Below are 15,548 nucleotides of genomic sequence, written 5' to 3'. Positions count from 1 at the left end.
ATGCAGCTTTTGGTGATGTAAAAGCTGATATCAAGACATTGTGTACCACCTTTATTTTAACTTGTATGCATATGCTCAACAAAATTGTATATGTAAATGACAATTGATTAGACCCTAATCCAGTGATTCTCAACCCTGCTCCTGGACGCCCCCCTGCCCTGCATGTTTTAGATCTCTCCCTGCTCTGGGAAAACAAATGTGCATCTCTTGGTCAAAAGCAGCCAGAATGTACTCAGTGGGTAATATGGCTGGTGAGTATGCTGGCCGTGGATGAACTGTGTACACATTCTGGTGACATGGAGCTTACAGTTGAAAAAGAAGCTGAATGGGAAGGTACTGGGCTGGCCTGCGGTTGTGAGGCTGTTTGGATGTACTGTGAAATTCTGTAAAACAACAATGGAGGCAGGATATGGTAAAGAAATTAACAACAGCTCTGGTTGAAATTCCAGATGTCAGCATGCCAATTCTTGCTCCCCCAAAACTTCAGACATCTGTGGCATTGTTGTCAAATAGAACTGCACATTTCAGAGTGGCCTTGTATTGTCACCAGCAAGAGACGGACCTGTGTAAACATCAGCTTCTTCATATGCCACAATTGTCAGTTTGATGTATTACCATGAAAAAAGGAAATTGCTCACTAACAGGGATGTACACATTGTGCAAAACATTAGCAAATGGAAAATGTCTGGGATCTTGTATTTCACCTGATATAACATGGAACCAATTTATGGTTTTGTTCATTGTATGATTTGATCATAGACTACATTCAAAAGTAGACCCCTTAACTTTTATTTTTCTTTTTTTCTTATTCTAAACTAGATTTTTCTTCATCAGTCGAAACACAATACCCAATGGTGACAAAGCAAAAACAGAATACTTTTCTCATGTATTAAAAACAGAAAGATCACACTGACATACAATACCAGACAACAAATGTGGACACTCTTACTAGGGTATTTCTTTATTTTTTTACTTTTTCCATGTAATAGAGTAATAGTGAAGACATTTTACCTATGAAATAACACATGGAATTATGTATTAACAAAAAAAGTCACAATTTATATTTTAGATTCTTCAAACTATCCACTTTTTACCTTGATGCAATAAAATGTGCCCACTCTTGGAATTCTCTCAATAAGTTTCTTGACATAGTCACCTGGAGTGTCTTTCTAACAGTCTTGAAGGACTTTCCCCATATGTTAAGCACTTATTGGCTACTTCTCCTTCAATTTTCAGTCCAACTCATCCCAAACCATCTCAATTGTGTTGAGGTCAGGTGATTATGTAGGCCTGGTCATCTGATTCAGCCCCATCACTATACTTCTTGGTCAAATAGACCTTACACAGCCTGGAGGTATGGTTTGGGTGATTGTCCTGTTGAAAACCAAATTATACTTCCACTAAGAGCAAACAAGATGGGATTGTGTATTGCTGCAGAATGCACTGGTACCCATGCTGAGTGAGTTTGCCTTGAATTCTAAAGAATTCGGTGTCACCAGCAAAGCACCCCCACACCTCCTCCTCACAGTGGGAACCACACATGCAGAGATATCTGTTCACCCACAAAGGCACAGCGTGTGGACACCAGACCAAACTACAGATTTCTACCACTAATGTCCGTTTCTCATTTGTTTTGCCCAAGCAAGTCTTTTCTTATTGGTGTCTTTCACTAGTGGTTTCCTTGCAGTTATTTGAAGGTACTGAAAAATATTAATCCTCTATCTATTTGCTACCCATTTAATTATTCTTAAAGTAGTGTATCCACTATAATGAACATCCTATGTATCATAAATTCTATATCATGTACTGTGCATTATTGGATGTAATTTAAATACTATTAATTGTTGATGACAACAGTATATCTGTGTCCTAGTCCAAATGTAATGCATTAGTTGTTTAGGCATGATAGCTGCTTCAAAAAGAACCTACCCAGGAAGGCCTAGATTGGAATGTGAATCCACTGATAACATAGAGGTTTAAGTGGTCGTAAAACATTCCTCAAACCCACCTTTTAGGTTATTACAGAAATATAGTTTTAGAAACAACCTCCTCTTGTTTTTCCTCCAGAATGCACCTTTGCTCTTGCAATCTCAAATCAACTGAGAATTTTTATTTTTTATACTTCTAAAACGTATCCTCAGCAGCAGAGCTAACTGGTTTCTACTGTACCACTGCACTTGAAGAAACTTGACTGAGTAATGTCTTAAAGTAATGATGTTGTTTCTATTTGCTTATTTGAGCTGTTCTTGCCATAGTATGGAAGACTACAGTACAGACGTTATGATGGTCTTCTACATACCTTATCACAACACAACTGTTTGGTTGAAACGCATTAAGGAGGAAAGAAATTCCCCAAATATTCCATATAAAAGACCATTTAATTGAAATGCATTCCTGGTGGCTATCTTGGACCTTTCTCTTTACAGACATCCAGCTGCACCCTTTTGGGCAAAGTGCCTAAATCAACCGAACTACTAGCTTTGAAGACCCAGGATTGGAAAGTGCAGCAAATTGGTGAAAGAATACACAAGAGAAAATCTCAAATGGAAACTCCTTGCATCCTACCCAACCAGTTACTCACATTGGTGTGAATAAAACTACCTAGTGGCCAGAGGCCACGAAAGGTTGTTTGTTACCACTTCCTCTCCAATGTCCACTCCTGTCTCACCAATGCCTGGCAGTGGAACCCTGACCTGCAAATGCCTTAATGTCGTCCCCCAGCTCTCCCGTCCTGCATCAGTGGCCAATAGAAAAAAAATATCTGGGGATCCTTTCGAAATCACCTTCACACATTTCACAAAGCAGTTTGTATTTTGTAATATATTTACATTTGTTTAATGTGTAAATTCTTTTTTTTGTGTGTGTGCAGCACATATACTCAACGGCACCTATCCAGTATGAAGAAGGATACTTTTTTGCCTCCATCTGCTTCAAGGTTAGACATGTTTGTTATTCAGGGAAGCCCTTCTGAACAACGGAAAATAACTTTACACGTTAATTTAAGATAAATCATACAAGATGCAATGTGTAAAGAGTATTTTTGGCCTGTCAGCCTGACTCAATCCTACTACAGTTACATTTGCACTCACATCTTCCCTATTCTAATGTCTAATGGAACAACAACTAAGTTAACTAAACCTCATGATCATGTCTGCATTCTTTATATATTGAGGTGTGCCAGAGAGTGTATTACTATTCTGAATCAGTCACACAGTAAACTTGTACAGCCTTCTATGAGCTATCTATTACAGTACTGTATTGCCAGTTCAGCTTGTTGTCAACTATTGTACTGAGTTACCTAACTCCTCCACTTGTCAGATAAGTGGCTTAAAATCAAAATACACTAATGAAATATCTCACTGTGAATTCTTTATTGTAGTGTGCAGCTCACAACATGACAAACGGTTTTCACCCAGAGGATTTGCCAGCTAGTGTTCCCTTGTACAACCCGTCTCCGCACTCCTGACCACGGGTGTCCATGAGGTGTGGGGTGGTCGACAAATCTGGGTGGATGTACTTCAGTCCGTCCCTTTAGTTTAGGTGGTACAAAGGTAGTTGTGAAGGGCTACACACACCTTCACAATGCTCACTGATTGATCTTGCACAACTTTAAGGTACAAGTATCCTTCATCTCATAGCGAGGATCCCAAAGCAGTTCTCTGAAAATCTTCTGGCCTTGGAATGTTGGTAGTTCTATATTTGCTTGCTGTCAGCCAGTTCTGAAGAACCTTTGAATAAATTGTATTATTGTACAGTGACATGAATGCTATCACAAGTACTGTGGCCCAGTCCTAAATCAAACCATACACCTTGTGCACTTGTGGAGATCAATGAGAATTTAATTGATATATTATAAAGTAATATAGCAAAACCTGAACCTTGTATCAGTTGGCAAGATGGCACTGTTACCATATTGCAGACACCTGTCACAGTCACGACCCAGAGCAAATTAATAGAGTCCCCAATCAGTGACAACAAGGCACAGCTGCCTCTAATTGGGGAGAACAGAAGACAATCCCATGGTCAGGCCCTTGCTGGGGCCCCTGGGCGCGTAGAGATGCCTAGAGGCACCCCAGCCAGGACCTGACAACACCTGTGGAATCCATTCAGATATACTATTGCTTACTGTGTTGATTTGGGATTTGGCCTGTAAAAGCTGTATATTTTGGACCACACTTTATAATGTGAGGTATGTAGCAAAAAACTATTGTTTTTCACATTATGTGCAATCACTTTAGACATTTTCCATATCTTACCTGCATATGGTCACAGTATTGCTCTCAGAGGGAATTTCTCATCTACCACAAGCTCTTCATCTACTGCCAATTATGTCCCATTTTTTCACTGAGGGATAAGTAACAAGATTTTTCTTTAGGACATGCTAGATAGCCTCGAACACTTATGTCACGATTCCATAAATTGTTAGTCCTAGCTTTGTGCTAGTTTTGCTGCTTTCTGAAGCATTACGTTCTTGTGCAAGATGAGGGGGCGCTGAAGCAAGTCGTTAAATGTTGCAAAGGACTTCCACAAATGTTGGATGTCAGTTGCATGATTTAACATCCAATTTCATAGTCTTCTTTTTATACTCCTAAGCAGTAAAACCTGTTCAAGCTCTAGCCATTTCAATTCATACACAGATGTTTGATTCTATGACAAAATAGCACAAAGAAAAGAACACTACACAAGCAAGATTTTTACTATGGCTAACTTTGTGGCAAAGGTTGTGGCAAGCGACAGTCAAAGAGTGACTCAAACCCTCAAGTTAAGTAGCTACCAGAAATGGTCACTGGCCTGCCTAGTACACTCACCTAAAGGATTATTAGGAACACCATACTAATAATGTGTTTGACCCCCTTTCGCCTTCAGAACTGATGGAGATTTGTGGGATGCACATCCAGGGCACGAAGCTCCCGTTCCACCACATCCCAAAGATGCTCTATTGGGTTGATATCTGGTGACTGTGGGGGCCATTTCAGTACAGTGAACTCATTGTCATGTTCAAGAAACCAATTTGAAATGATTCGAGCTTTGTGACATGGTGCATTATCCTGCTGGAAGTAGCCATCAGAGGATGGGTACATGGTGGTCATAAAGGGATGGACATGGTCAGAAACAATGCTCAGATAGGCCGTGGCATTTAAACGATGCCCAATTGGCACTAAGGGGCCTAGGGTGTGCCAAGAAAATATTCCCCACACCATTACACCACCACCACCAGCCTGCACAGTGGTAACAAGGCATGATGGATCCATGTTCTCCTTCTGTTTACGCCAAATTCTGACTCTACCCATGAATGTCTCAACAGAAATCGAGACTCATCAGACCAGGCAACATTCTTCCAGTCTTCAACTGTCCAATTTTTGGTGAGCTCATGCAAATTGTAGCCCTCTTTTTCCTATTTGTAGTGGAGATGAGTGGTACCACGGTGGGGTCTTCTGCTGTTGTAGCTTCCACAAATGCTTTGCTGCATACCTCGGTTGTAACGAGTGGTTATTTCAGTCAAAGTTGCTCTTCTATCAGCTTGAATCAGTCGGCCCATTCTCCTCTGACCTCTAGCATCAACAAGGCATTTTCGCCCACAGGACTGCCACATACTGGATGTTTTTCCCTTTTCACACCATTCTTTGTAAACCCTAGAAATGGTTGTGCGTGAAAATCCCAGTAACTGAGCAGATTGTGAAATACTCAGGCCGGCCCGTCTGGCACCAACAACCATGCCACGCTCAAAATTGCTTAGATCACCCTTTCTTTCCCATTCTGACATTCAGTTTGGTGTTCAGGGGATTGTCTTGACCAGGACCACACCCCTAAATGCATGAAGCAACTGCCATGTGGTTGGTTGATTAGATAATTGCATTAATGAGAAATTGAACAGGTGTTCCTAATAATCCTTTACGTGAGTGTATAGTACACCAGGCAGGCTTTCTGTCTTTGTGGTATGCAACCCAAAGCGATCTGCTGTCTCGGAAACATCTTTGCTAATGTAAGTACATAAAGTAGGTGAACTATGGTGAAATTCCCCATAAACTGTACATTAATGATTTGCCAAAAATAATAATTGTCCACAGAACTGTTAAAATTCTTATATAATTTATTTTCCTTTACATCAATGTAGTATCTAAAATATCTTACAACAGGTAATTACAGATTTAACATTAAAGCTATCACATTCCTATATATACAGTATCACAAATATTTTCATCATTATTAACATATTAAATATACTGTATTTACTCTTCTGGCTTCTGGCATCATATACAGTATACTCTAAGAAAAGTAATACATGTCACTGACGTGTGGGAGCTTGCATTAGAATCAGCTAATAATTTTAGCAAAATCTAGGAAGTAAATCTAGGAAGAAAATAATGGAACCTAATTTGCTTCAACATCTTACATTTTAGTAATTTCACTAACGCTTTTATCCAGATCGACTGCCAGTTAATCTATGGTAGTGATTAATATAATATGTTGTTTATTTCTCTTCAATTTCAAAGCATTTTCTCATTTACCAGTCTCATTTTGTTCACTCTAATTTTTCTTCCCCTGGGGTAAACTGCAAACCACTGAACAGCACACAATGCAGAAGCAGAATGAAAATGACATAATGCTCCATAAAACTATGGTGCCAAAAACAAGATATTCTGCCCAAGCTTATTCTGTCAAACAGATCTCAGTAGTATATTATGTGGTTTTTTGAGGGGAATTTCACAAACTGCTTTCTCAATTAACCCTGCTCCAGGAGAGATACGCCTATCTAGAGCCCCAGCTATGCACATGTGAAGTCTTGTGACATAATTCTTCCTCTGTCTGAGGTATAATTTGCCTAGCTTGGGCAAGGCTAAACTTGAACAGATGAAGCGATACTGTTTTGAAGGTATTCATGCTTTATCTATTGGCTCCTAATGGCTGGGCATATTTGCATTGCTTTTCATTTCTACCAACTTGGTAATAACTATGATAAAGGAGGAACAAAACACTGCACCAACAATCCTCAACAAAAGAGGATGGAGCAGACCATTATAATAGAGAGAATACAGGAACAAGACCCACATACACAGTAGTTTTGTTATTACAGTCAACGATTTTGCTATTAGTGGAAGTCTGTGTTTAACAATATATCTTTGGAATAGGCATAGCAATGGGCTTGGTTATGGTTAATGTGATGGCCAATGTTGGTAATACCACTTGACCATGTCAAGTCCATGTCAACAAGCATAGGACAATATTTATCTAGGTTTCCAGAAGCCATTATGTTAAGGTTCCCAGTCAGACCTTCTATGCAGAAGAGAGGTAAGCAAATGCCCAATCAACCACGTTGCTCTTATTTGTTAAACCAATAATTTTCTCAGTGCTCCGAGAAGAACTTTCTTTACAAAGGAGGCTCCTGAAACAACTCACCCAAATATCTTATTAATCGCCTTTTTATGCAAAGGAGAGAAACCATTTTTATCAGTATCCATTATTCAGTCTCCCAGAAGGTCCACTAAATGTCTTGACACTATGGAACAACTGAATACTTTATCTAGTTCACCACAATTAAGTTTTTAGGCACAAGAGCCAATGCAATATCAATATAGTCACAGGTACATGGCATTGTTCACAATACAGACCTATGCCTAATAAAATGTAACTTATATTTTAATTTGAAAGTACAATATCAGGCAAAAGTTTGGACATACCTATTCAAGGGTATTTCTTTTTTTTTTTTACTTCTTACAACTTTAATAGTGAAGATACTTAAACTATGAAATAACACATACAGAATTATGTTGTAACCCAAAAAGTAAAACAAATATATATATTTTAGATTCTTGAAAGTAGCCACCATTTGCCTTGATAACAGCTTTGCCAGCTTCATGATGTAGTCACCTGGAATACTTTTCCAACAGTCTTGATGGGGCCCCCTAATATGCTGAGCCATTGTTGACTACTTTTCCCAAACCATCTCAGTCGTGTTGAGATCACGGTGGGAACCACACATGCGGAAATTGTCTATTCCCCCACACAGCGTCTCACAAAGTCTATTAATAAAGACCTAGTACAAAAAACTATTTATGAATAAATAACATGTGTTGTGTTTTTGTATTGAGTAGAGCTGGAAAAAACACAGTGGTGCTTATAGGGTTGATCATAGAGTAAATAAGACAAGAACAATAAAACATTAACTTGTTGGCTGTGAGTCTGGTTGGATCTCAAAGGAATCCAGGGAAGACAATCAACCTGGTAACATCCTTCTGAGCAGCATCAGCCAGGACAAGACGTCAACAACCTGTGGTCCATCTTTAAGTGTACCAATAATGTATGCAGGACATTACAAGCTCCAAACTCTATGTCTCTTCTAGAGGGTTGAATGGCACCAAGGACTTCCCTTATTAATTTCCTGACAGCAATGTAGAACTTGTCTGACTCATTAGTGGTTCTCAAACCTCTCCAGGGGAAGAGCAGCCATTTAATACATTTTTAATAAATCAGCCGTTTCCAGCTTAACAGTGTCTATTAGTATTTTTTATCAATTTGATGTCATTTTAATGGACAAACAATCTGCTTTTCGTTCAAAAACAAGGACATTTCTAAGTGACCCCAAACTTTTGAACGGTAGTGTAGGTTAACGTATATTATAAAAAGAAATTAGTTCATTGAACATAGTCAGTAGATTATGTAACTATATAATCTACCAGTATCAGCAGGTAATGTAGCTTTTTAGATAGCTATATGATTATCATACGTTGGCTAACGTATTATGTAGATAACCCATTATGTAGACATTATTTATATCACATTCTGTGGGCTATTATATCACTGGACAAGTTTAAATAACAGTCAGCTCAGACAACAGAATTCTTCAGAATTCTCTACTTGTGTTTTTATCAGATGTTTTCCCAAAAGTAGCACATTTATATACATTTGATAAAAGTAATAAACTACTTCTTGTGTATCAGCTAGTTAAATTAATAGTAATAAACTACTGAATACAAGATGCGAAGGAAGAACCCAGGGCAATAGCATTATGTAGTGTTCTGTGACTGTGGTAAGTTGAGTTATATCTAACCTGGGTACATTGTGAATTAACTGTCTATTCTTGAGCGCCCAACTGAGGGCCTCCAGGTAAGGTTCAAGAACCACAGCTTTAGATGTGGTACAGCATGATGTGTGTTATGCTATGTTGTGTGGGTACACACATCTCTGCAACCACTTAATGGTGATTTTTAAAGAGTTCCACACACATGAATACTATTTTTTACAAAAATTTGATCTGTCAGATTCTCATGGATAATAAACTTCATTACATTTTGAGCCTAAACATGTGAAAAAAAGTTTGATGTCCTCTGTAGCATAAACAGTTCAAGAGAAACAGTGGGGATAAGTATTTGAAACACTGCCGATGTTGCAGGTTTTCCCACTTACAAAGCATGTAGAAATCTATAATTAGGGGACCAAGTTCCGTAGGTACGGTACTCTATTGTTTTTGTTGGTTTTATTATTAGGGGACCAAGTACCGTAGGTACGGTACCCTATTGTTTTTTTTTTTTTTCTCCAGGCCCATTTTCAGAGGCCCGTAGCTCGGCCATATGTGGCTCTATTTGCATGAAACTTTGCATACTTGTTGCCATGAGAGGCCCGAAGGGCCTCGGCCATTACTATACCTATACACCCCATGGTGGCGCTGTAGCGCTTGTTGAAGGTTTGAGCATGCATATCTCATAAACCGAATGTCGTAGAGTCATGCAGCCAAGTTCCATACATGCCCCTTCTCATGTTGACCAAATAAGTCTCTTGGGTCTTTCAAATTCGCCCCTTGGATTTTCCTCCATTTTGAATTTGGTGAAAAACATGTTAACGACATCTCCTCTGAGACCGCTGAACGGATTTGCATGCCGTTTGGTGTGAAGGACCTTGGAACCATTATCTTTAAAAATTATATAAGGAAAGTTTATATCTCCAATAGTATGGCTGAAATCAGCAAATGAAATTGAGCTGGGCGGGTCTATGAATTTAGAAGTCCATTAATACCAAATGGAACATCAAACAGCTATGAAATGAAACATACTCGTAAATGTGTCTGTCAGGAATGGACAGAAAAAGTCCCATACAGAAATACCTCTTGGGGGCGCTATAAATATCACTGATGTTTCTCACGATTTTGCCGTTAATAGAAACACACTTAAACAACATCTCCACCCAAACCACTGAACAGAGTTGGTAGACAATCAGTTTAAAGGACCACTGGACCCTTGTCTTTAAGAGTTATATAAGAAAGTTGATATCTCAAACAAAATGGCCTCCATTTTAACTTTTGTGAAAAACTCGTTAATGACATCTCCTTGGAAACCGCTGAACGGATTTGCACCCAATTTACTGAGAAGGACCCTGGGACCAGTATCTTCAATTGAATTATTTGGAATTGTTATATCTCAAACGATGCGCGCATAATTGGCTAATTACTTTTACATGGATGTGGCATTTTGTCAGGCTATATATCCTGTCAGGAATATCCGAGACTTACGTCCTTTAACATAGCACTAAACATCAGGTCCTGTCAGGACCTGTGCAGTATCAACCAAATAGACCATAAGGGGGCGCTACAACGACATTGAAAACTTTGAGCATTTATGAACTATAAAAGACATGTTTTCGGTGACCACTGAACGGATTTGCACCCCATTTGCTGAGAAGGACCCTGGGACCAGTATCTTCAATTGAATTATTTGGAATTTTGATATCTCAAACGATTTGACCGCAATAAGTGAATTAAGTAAAAATACCTAAACACCATCTACTAAATTCTAACCTTATGAAATTATTATTCAAAAGAAGTCAATTTTATCATTTTATTTTCCTCTTTTTTTGTAAAAAAAAAACCACTAATATTTGAGGGTATTCCGGATAAGTTTCTATAGTATGTGTCTAATGAGGTTAGTTTCTTGTTAAATGTTACACAAATCATATATTATTGTACACATTGATATATGTTTTTAGAATATCTTTTTTCTAATTTCCCTTGGTAAGACTTTACTTTTGCAGCCGGTCAGGTTTTTTGCCATGTGACTTCCTGTCAATTAATAATCAATGACCTTGTCACGTCCAATCCCATCGACAGCTTAAATTGTTCGTTAGGTCACACCTGCTCCCTTTTACAAGCTGTTAGTATTTCGGAAGATTACGAGCTTTCCAAGAGTACACAACTGTGTATTCAAATCGTAAGAAGGCCTGTTGGGTTTGTGGGTAAGTTTCAAATGAAGCTAGGTATTGTAATGGGGAAATTAGCCTATTTGGTAAATTGTTGTGGTATATTTTGGAAACGTTTCTAGATATAATAGACCTAATTGTTGCAACATTTCCTGTCAAAGGTGATCTAATGTAGCCTGTACACTGGAAATGGAAACTGTTAAACCACCTATTGGAAAGCCACATTTTGGAAAACGGTATCTTACGAAGGCGGACATTTCATTAGGGACTTTTCCACTCCCCATTTCAAAATTGCATTATTGTCTGCCTCTTCCGAATCAGGACGACGTGCTTCAGCACCTGGCAGTAATTTCAGAGTGGCAGGCAGGTCAATTAAGGCAACAAAAAAATACTGAGGGTCTCAAACCTCTTTGTTTCATAATAGTTTCTGGTACTGGTATGTGCAGCTAGACTTCTTTCCAACAGAAGAGTTTTCCTGAAGCGAAGTATTATATCGCATAGTAAGGTGAGTTGGATTGAGCTAGTTAGCAACCTAATTTCTCACAATGTTGTGCACAAGCAGGTAAAGCATACATTGTCCGCTCTCTCATTGATATAGCGAGCTAATTCCTGTTTCAAACAAGGTTGATGGCAGATAAAGACCAAATATCTTACAACTATTTTGTATGCGTTATTGTAGCTTGCTAATTTACTAATTGAGCTACATGAAGTTCGCTAGCTAGTTGATTAGTGCTGTGCTGGAGAGCTACGTGTATAGACAGCTAACAAAGCTGTTTTAAGATCGGCTATAGATCGCTCATCTAGCATCAGTAAAGATTAAATAATCTAAGAGATTGACGACCGATATTAGGACGTTTAAGGAGAATTATCAGTCCGTTATCTACCAAATTCGTTAATATTAAAACACTGTCATGCAGTAATGATGTTTTACATGTTTCACTGTCATGGTAATTCAGCCTACATGACTTGGTGCACCATGTCTCAGCAGGATATTCAGTTGTGTACAATTTGAGAATCCATGAGCTTTACAAAAGATTTTCACCCTCACTTAAACAAGTTCCAATCCTGTATTTTACTGACTTAAATGTCAAAGTTGCTTGGCTTGTTTTAAAATATTTGTTAACATTATCTTTGCATTAGTATTTTCCTTTGTCAGTGTGTACATTTGCTAGGTGAATTCTGAGAGACACTTAGGAACGTTTTTATAACACCTCATCCTTAAATAATTCTAAAATGCTTATTTGGTATTAGAAAATATTTTTTCATTATATTAAACCCAGCTGAAACCTATTTGGTTTATTTAAATTAAACTTAACGTTGTCTGTGTTATTGAGTTGTAACAGTATGTAATGCACTGGCATGTGTTAGGGTAGGTATTAGGTTACGAATAGCAGAAAGGAATTAAATGAAGCTGTGGATGTGGGGCATCTATTTCTGAAATTAGACATTCTGATATACTTATTCTTTTGTTTAGTTGTACATTTACTCCTTCCACATCTTTCATTCCTCAAAACATTGATTGCTTGACTGGCTGCTTTCTACAGTGAGCTGTTTCTTTTTTGCTCTTTTTGACCTAATATTGACCTCAACACATACCAGCTTACTCCAGACTGTGGAAACCCAAACTCAAAGACCATATAAAGCTTAATTTATCAAAGAAAATAGCTTTTAGCTGTTTGATATAATTAAGTGATGTTCTAATACCACATTAGCAATTTGGCATGATCACTCAAGGATAAGGTGTTGGAGTAATGTTTGTTGGAAATGAGGCCTGTGTTGATTTAATAAAAAATACTTAAATAATGTTTTTTGCATCATTAATGTCCTGACTATACTTTGATCAGTTTAATACCACGTTGGTAAATGAAAGTAATAATGTCCTTTCAAAACAGCAACATATGTAAATGATTTTAAAGTTTTGGCCCGCAGTGTATAACTTTTTTATTTGTCCTGTTAGATTTCAGATCAATCCCATGGCTAAAATAAAGGTTTCCATAAAATGTATTTCAAATTGACTAACAATATTATTTGTTTTATAGATGCCACGCAAACCTGGATTTATGCGTGTTTTGTGCGTGTCTTTGGGTGTGGAGCCTGTCCTTGTGTGTTCAAGTGGCTCTATAGTTAGAGTGAAATTTGTAATTAAGTTCTGTTTGATTCCCAATTGAGCCAAATGTTATGTCCTAGGGCAAGGCACTCCCCCTAATTTATTCCAGGAAAATGTACCGGTGCTTATTGTAAGTTGCTCTGGATAAGAGTCTACTAAATGACAAAAATATATACTTGTACATATTCTTTATATTAATACATTTGTGTGTAAACAGTTTTTATTTACAATCTTCAAAGTCTAATTTACAATCTTCAAAATTGATTATTTTATTAGAAACTTGCTAAATTAGCAATAAAATTATTTGACATAATTACTCAATTCTGGTAATGGTGTGATTGTTATTGATGTACAGAAGTAACAACTCTAATTTATTACCTACATTATCTTGCTCGACTAGTCTTAATATTATTTTTCACCTTTCAAATGGTAATTTCCATTTTCAATGTGTAGCTTAGAAAATTAAGCTTTTCCCTATATAAGATTTCTTTGTGTGACATTCATCTACTATCTTTTATTACACTGATGCTGAGAATGTTTTTGTTGTAATCTAAGTTATTCCGCAAACAAAGTCAATTGACAATGTGTCGTTAGGGTTTCAACAGTATGCCAAAATCATATTCCGTTTGTTCCAGTACACTATTATTCTTCTGGCAAAAAAACTGTCCTTTTCCAAATTCCTGTGAGTTAAAATGGTGTAAAGGTACTGGTGCAGTGGACATGCCAATCAGCCTCATGGTGGCACAAGCCTGTGAAGTTGGACTTATTTTTTTTTTAAGGTCACCACACCCATCCCTGGTGACCTGGTTTTGGAAATCAGTCCACTATTAAACTTTTTGCCACTGAGACCCAAATAATTGCCATCATGGATTTTCAGCCATCTTAGTTATTTTGAAAAACACTTAAAACACTACTCATATGGCAGCAAATGACCAATCTTGGTGTATTTTGACATTTGGTATCGATGTATGAAGATCTTCAAGTGTTGTATAAACCAGGCCAGTATGTAAAAAACTACATGGGGTCACAATTGGTCAGGAAAAAACATCCAACATTGGCTTAATGTTTGTACACATGCAGTTTTTTACCCTACATACCATATTGCATAATTTTCATGCTAACTAAATGCTGAAACCCACTAAATGCTGCTTGCAGCTTTAATGGAAGTTGCAAATGTAAAGACAATTGCTTAGTTACTGTAACATATGTTCCAAGGGTCTTCAAAGTTAAATTTTATCATTACTTGGTCCCCTTAATTGCTGCTTGCAGCTATATTTTTTTATATAGTTACTCTTCAACTGTCTGTGACAGAATCTAAGACAAAAATCACATTGTATGATTAAGTAATTAGCATTTTATTGCATGACATAAGTATTTGATACATCAGAAAAGCAGAACTCTATATTTGGTACAGAATCCTTTATTTGCAATTACTGTCACGTCCTGTCTATGCCCCTAGCCATCTCTGCGCTGGGCTGGGGGCATAGTCAGGACACGACAGGAGGTGACATCTCTAGCCACCTCCAATCCTTTTACTCTCCCCAATTGGAGGCAGGTGTTGGTTGTTGCCTCCAATTCGGGACCCTATTTATGTTCCCTGTTTTGCCACACCAGTGTGGTTCATTTTGGTTTTGTTGTTCCTTCTGGAAACACGATGTCACTGGTTGCTGCGTTTGTTTTTGAGTCTTTCTTTTGATTAAACATGGAATGACTTCCACTATTCAGTCTCTGCGCCTGTGTCCTACCGCTACCATGACCGTGACAGAATGAACCACCTACAAAGGACACTGCAGATGGACGGTAGGGGAACTCCTTTGTTGGCCTGATAGCGAAACAGAGGAGAAGGAGAACCCCTACCGGTTTTTGCCGCCAGAGGAAGAGTCCCCGGCCAGCTTGGTGCGGCCAATGCTTGGCCTATGTCCGGTGCCAGCCCCAAGGCGCCGGGTGTTTCCAGCATCCCTGTGCTGCCCAGGGGCCGCCCCCGCCAGCTCCTCCCGCTGCCCAGGGGCCGCCACTGTGAGTTCCCCTCGCTGCCCTGTTTTCGCCGGCTCCTGTCCGCCCGCCGGCTCCTGTCCGCCCGCCGGCTCCTGTCCGCCCACCGGCTCCTGCTCAAATTAGAGACCATACGTTTCCTGTAGTTCTTGACCAGGTTTGCACACACTGCAGCAGGGATTTTGGCCCACTCCTCCATAGAGACCTTCTCCAGATCCTTCAGGTTTCGGGACTGTCGCTGGGCAATATGCACTTTCAGCTC

The sequence above is a fragment of the Esox lucius genome, chromosome 17 (genome assembly GCF_011004845.1).
Source record: "Esox lucius isolate fEsoLuc1 chromosome 17, fEsoLuc1.pri, whole genome shotgun sequence".
NCBI lineage: Eukaryota > Metazoa > Chordata > Actinopteri > Esociformes > Esocidae > Esox > Esox lucius.
The sequence above is the reverse complement of the archived record's forward strand: the minus strand, read 5'-3'. Positions refer to the sequence as shown.